Genomic DNA, 6,642 nt, shown 5'->3' with positions numbered 1-6,642 from the left:
ATAGAATTTTCGCATTAATTATGCAAATTAGGTCATCATTTGCATAATTAGTATCTGTTGAAGTTCCACCTGCCATAGGTTACATACATTACATGTATGTAAGTAGTATAATGTAAAACACTGTAATTAAGGAATTTCCTCATTAATTATGCAAATAAAGTCCTCATTTGCATAATTTGCATTTAATTATGTACATCTCTCTCTCAGCTACCTACACACCAAAAATAATGAAAATATGTTGTTCCTGTCTGGACTTATTGGCTTTTAAACATTTCGCCAGAAAGTGCCCTCGCAGTTCCAGAACAAGCCGCTAGGGGGCCCAAACTCATATGACTTCTTCCCAAGCACGAGAGCTACCTTCCATTAAAATTTCATGACCCTAGCATGTCCAGATCGCGAGATATCAAAACCGGAAGTTGCGCTGCAGTACCAAGGGAAGCCACTAGGGGGACCAAAATCTTATCATTTCCAGTTTTTGTCACACCCTACCAACACACCAAGTATGAAACCAATCCATCCAGGCGTTCTTGAGTTATCTTGTTGACCAACAGACAGACGGACAGACGGACAGACGGACAGATAAACGCAACTGAAACTAGAATTCCGAGATCCCATACCTCCATGAAATATGATCTTGATATGTAAATGTAAATTTCTTCTTTAATTGTGCAAATGACCTCTGCATTAACATGATATATGCATCGTGATGTATGTTAACTTTTGATTAACTTACAGATGTCCCAAGTATGACATTCTCATCATTCACCATTACGAAATCATAGAATTTTCGCATTAATTATGCAAATTAGGTCATCATTTGCATAATTAGTATCTGTTGAAGTTCCGACTGCCATAGGTTGCTACATTCATTACATGTATGTAAGTAGGGGGGCCAATCCCCCCGAGGTTTGGTGTAGAAAACTGGAAAAACAGACATTTTCCTTGGAAAAACTGCCATATCTACCTTAAACTGCAACATTTCTAGTTCAAATTTCGTATGTCTGTTGACAAATAGGTTGTTTCCATGAATATATAACAGTTATTCTCGTAAAATTATACATCACAGAGTTTTTGACATGTTTTGGGGACCAACACCTCACCGAACCGCCGCGCGGGCGCGCGCGGCGAATCTGCTGTCACCAACTCCCGGAGCTATGTTTTTGAAGGCCGTGTACGGGCATGTTCCATTGTTCCCATGCACTAAGACACATAGAAAAAAGTAGCAGAACATTCCTGCCCGCAGATTACCATGAGTTTCCTGCGAGGTTAAGCTTTTTTTGGCCAAAATTTTCAAGAATTTGGACTTCAAAAATATCTAATAAAGTAAAAACAGTAAAATCATAAAAAGAAACTGCGAGTGGAGGTCAGAGGTCAGTCTCCCAAGGGAGACGTGTCTTCAGCGCTCTTACACATGTTTGGATTTATTTTCTGTTTATTCGCTTTTTGACTCTTCGGAAACGTGCCATCTTGTGTCGGAAGTTCCCTAGAAGCAGCCTAGCACCAACCAGGCTGATAGACAAGCCAGGACACAGAGGCTGATCGAGAAAGGAACACGGCAGCATGGCTGGGAGAAAAGACATGGCGGCCGCCATGACGCAGCCCCCCGAAGTTACACCTTCAACAACGCATGAGAAGTCGGCTACAGGTACTGTAACCCCAGGTTGTAAACCCGTCTTCTTTCTAGAGAGAGATGTGCACTATGTCGACGTCTCTAGAGACGAGCCGTACTTCACAAATGTTGAAGTGTATAAAGGAATTTCGCGTTTTCTTCACGGAACAAAGATCTCCGGAATTCAGCAAGTGCGTGGAATGTGGCGAATTTACATACGTGAACCAGCCGATCGCGCCAAATTGCTGGTAACTGGATTTACTCTCCGCAATAAACATGTTGAACTCCGAGATGTGCATCCTTTCAGACAACAGGATGGAGTTCGGGTAACAGTTAGAGACGTCCCTCTGTCAGTGGATGATAACGTCATCATGGAAGGCCTGAAGAGGTATGGCGCGAACCTTCTAGGGCCATTGAGGCGAGAAAAGCTCAGAGTGGATGGAAAGTTAACTAATTGCGAGACTGGGGACAGGTTCGGGTTCATGCGGGAACCTGCTAGCCCTGCAGAACACCTGCCCAGAAATGTTGAGTTGGGCGGTCGATGGAGAGCCCGCGTATTCTATCGAAACCAGGGATTCGAGCAACAATGTCTTAAGTGCCTAAGCAAAGAACATCTGAGAAAAGACTGTACGTCTGATTGGCGATGCTCCCTCTGCAATGAGCTTGGGCACAAGCGAGCTGACTGTGCTGGTCTTTCAGCAGCCGGTGTGAACAGTAGAGAGGCGCCAGAGGAGCAGAGAGATCGGGACAATGACCGCGGCCCTCTGCTTGACGTCTCAGGCCTTAACTTACCGGAGGTTCGATCCTCTGAAGACACTGATGGTGAAACTGGAAAAGACGAAACGGCTCCACCGACTAGTGGGCAACGCCAGATTACAGACTTCACCACAAAAAGAGGCAGGAGAAAGAGAGGGAAAGGTCCCAAACCTGGAGGTCAGCCGGTTGCCAGAGTGACAAGAAGTGCTGCCAAGAACAGTGACAATAACGTATCCAGAAGAGGATTGGCTAGACCAGAGCCACCCAGTGGTAGCAGCCAAGTACATGAACCTGATCCTAGGATCACGGAACTGATTGAAGCAGGTCGTTACTCATGGAGTAACCCTCCAGGTACTGAGGCGATCAGCTCATCGATGTGCTCAAGTGACGACGAAACATGAACTCTTACGGACTATTGAACTCGTGTAAGTGATTAATTTGTTCCTCATGACAACTAATATATCATTTATGTCACTTAATGTCAGGGGATTACGAGGTACACAAAAGAGACGAAGTCTATATTACTGGTTTGAAAAACAAAAAGCTGATGTTTTCCTTTTACAGGAGACATATTTTACAGATGATAAAATTAATATCTTTGAATTAGATTGGAATGGCCCCCAGTTCCACGACTTTGGTGGACAACACAGTAAGGGTGTGTCTATACTTTGCAAGAAAAACATAAAGTTGGACGTTATGGAGGTAATAAAGGGGCAGGATGGTAGAAGATTAATGATTAAATGTAAAGACTTCACTCTCTTGAATGTGTACGCTCCTTCCGAGCGGGGAGAACAAGTATCGTTTCTCACTACGCTAAAAGACTGGATAGTGGTAAACAATGTGGATAATCTTGTCGCAGGTGGTGATTTTAATATGATTAACGATCTGGTCTTAGACAGGTCCAGCAAGAGACAAACCCAATTTACTGCACCTGAAAAAGCACTTAGCAGCTTTAAAAAAATGTTAAGCCTCGTAGACATATGGCGGGAAACACATCCCCATGTACGACAGTACACCTGGAGGAGACAAAATCCAGACCCTGTTTCTAGCAGATTGGATTTTTGGCTTATCCACAGATCGCTAGCTGCGCATGTAGCAATATGCGATATAAGATCTTCTATTAAAACAGATCACCTTGCAATATTTTTGAAACTACATTTCGAAAATGCTTCTAGGGGACCTGGATTTTGGCGCCTAAACACTTCACATCTCAGTGATGAGAAATATGTTAAAGGAGTTAAGTCTACAATACAAACTGTTGTTAGTGATTGTAATTACCTTGATGTATCCAAACAACTAGTTTGGGAAACTTGTAAGAAGAAGATTAAGGAGTTCTCTGACACCTATTCCAGGGCTAAAGCCTTTAAAGTGGATACAACACTTGAAAAGTTAGAAAAGAGACTTCAAGAACTAGAGAGTAAGTTAGATGATAAACTTGAAGACATTGTTCTAAACGAATACACTCAAATAAAGCTAAAATTGGAAAATATATATGAATATAAAGCAAAAGGAGCACAAATTAGAACTAGGGCAAAGTGGACAGAGAAGGGAGAAGAGTCTAACAAATTTTTCTTGAATCTTGAAAATACTCGACTCAAAACAAAATACCATTACTAAATTAAAGAATGGAAATGAAGAAGAGACAAATCCGTTTAAAATTTAGACTTGGAAGTAAACTTTACAAAAACCTGTACTGTTCTAAGAACCCTGTTACTGATGAACAGATTGATACTTTTCTTGAGTCTGTTGAGGTACCCTCTACTCACAGATGAGGAAATGCTACTGTTAGATGAACCTATAACTAAAATGAATAGTTTCGCAGCATTGAAAGCGATTAGCCAAAACAAAGCGCCTGGAATTGATGGCCTTCCTACCGAATTTTATCTGAAATTCTGGGATGAAGTAGGAGACTTGGTCTTCGAATCCCTGTGTGAAGCAATTGAAAGCAAATACCTTTCTGTGTCCCAGAAGAGAGCTTTGTTAAAACTTATTCACAAAAAGGGGGATAAGACTAACTTATCCAACTGGAGACCAATTAGTTTGTTGAACACTGACTACAAGATACTAGCTGTGGTATTAGCAAGACGAATGCAGAGTTTCTTACCGAAACTAATTTCAGAAGATCAGACGGCTTATATTAAGTCAAGGTTTATAGGACAAAATGTTAGATTGATACAAGATGTTATTTATTATTCTAATTTTTACAACCTACCTGCAGCAATCGTCTGGCTTGATTTTAAAAAGGCATTCGATTCAGTTAACTGGAATTTTATGTTTAGAACGTTAAATAAGTTTGGTTTTGGACCTACTTTCACTTCAATAGTTAGAACAATGTATACTGATATTGAAAGTTGTATCGTCAATGCAGGTTGGAAGTCTGCCTACTTTAAATTACAACGAGGAATCAGACAGGGATGTCCCTTATCTGCCTTATTATTCAACCTTGTAGTTGAAATTCTAGCATCTAAAATCCGGCAAACTAGCATTGTTGAAGGAATCAAAATTGAGATTAATGATATCATTCTTGAAACAAAAATAAGCCAGGTCGCTGACGATACAACTCTCACCTTGTGTGGTGATAACTCTATAAAATGTGCCCTACAGATTGTAGACAATTTTGGTTATGTTGCTGGGCCCACGTTGAATCGAAAGAAGTGTGAAGCCATGTGGATAGGGGCCAATCGAGGAAGAAGAGATACTCCTTTCGGAATCGATTGGCCGAATAGGCCCGTTAAGTCCTTAGGTATTTATTTTGGTTACACGGAGGAAGAGTGTGAGATGTTGAACTGGGAAACCAGAATACAGAACATGGAAAATTTACTTCAGAAATGGCGTAGGCGAAAACTAACTTTTTATGGGAAAGTCTTGATTATTAAGACGTTGGCAGTATCACAAATAATTTACAATATGAGTATGATCCCAACACCTGATTGGGCCCTAAAACGAATTGAAAAAGCATGTTTCTCCTTTCTTTGGAATGGTAAACCAGACAAAATAAAAAGAAAAGTACTGTACTTAAACTATGAAGATGGTGGGATTAGGATGATTGACATATATGCTAAATGTAAAAGCCTACAAGCTTCTTGGGTCCGTAGGATTATGGAAAATCCAAAGGACCCAAGTAGAGTAAGTAGATGGAGACTTATACCTATGCACTTCATTGAAAAGCTTGGGAAAAACTTTTTAGTCTTTCGATTTAATTTTAAACAAAGGGCTGATGCACCCCCTTTGTTAAGTCTTCCACCTTTCTATAGAGAGGTAGTTTACGCATGGCATGAAATGGGTGGAGGAAAAACGGATCTCGCTTCGGTGCGAAATGAAATTATTTGGTCCAATGAAAACTTTAAACTTAATAAGAAAACACTTTTCTTCAAAAACTGGATTGATAGTGGTATCATTTATGTTAGAGATATATATATTGCTTCAGATTTCATATCGTCAGAGTCTTTGCTGAGGAAGCTAACTAATAAACACAATTGGTTGTGTGAGTATTCTTGTATTAAGAGGTCAATAGGACGAAAATTGTGTAATGACGATTCTGCAGCAAATTTATGTAATGAAAATGACATGATATGGTACAATGAGACATGCAAAATAGTGGATATGTTTACTAGCAAGTATCTATACTCAACATATGTGTCATATACATGTAGCAAACCAACTGCCCAAGCTTATTGGGAAACTGTAGTACCTAATCCAGACTGGAAGGCTATATGGAAATGTCAGATCTGTCAAATTAAGAGTAACAAACTGCGCGAATTTAATTTCAAGTTATTACACAGAATTTTGCCTTGTAGGTACTTGCTACATAAGTGGAAAATACGAAATGTATCAGGAAATATTTACAGTCCTTACTGTGAATTGTGCAACAAACTTGAAAATTATCAACATATGTTTTTAGAGTGTCATAGATTAGACAACTTCTGGAGTAGGATAGAAAATGAAACACACATTGTTATTAATGATCAAGAAGTGTTACTTGTGAGAAATAGTAGTGCAAAAATCATAACTGTTGCTAAATACGCAATATTTATTTCTTGGTTAAAATGGAAAGATGATTATAGAAAGAAAGATGATGTATTCCCAATTTTCATGAATTTGTGTCAAACTTATATTTGATTTTCAGTTAAATTATCAGTATTTTCAAGTATGATATGTATATGATGTTCACTAGCAAGTATCTATACTCAGACAATTTCTGGAAAAATGAAACTCATTTGGTTATCAATGATTATAACTGTTGTTAAATACGTATACTTATATTCACATTGTATGAT

The sequence above is a fragment of the Branchiostoma belcheri genome, unplaced genomic scaffold, assembly GCF_001625305.1.
Source record: "Branchiostoma belcheri isolate BF01 breed outbred unplaced genomic scaffold, Haploidv18h27 scaffold134, whole genome shotgun sequence".
Taxonomy (NCBI): domain Eukaryota; kingdom Metazoa; phylum Chordata; class Leptocardii; order Amphioxiformes; family Branchiostomatidae; genus Branchiostoma; species Branchiostoma belcheri.
Note: the sequence above shows the minus strand (reverse complement) of the source record.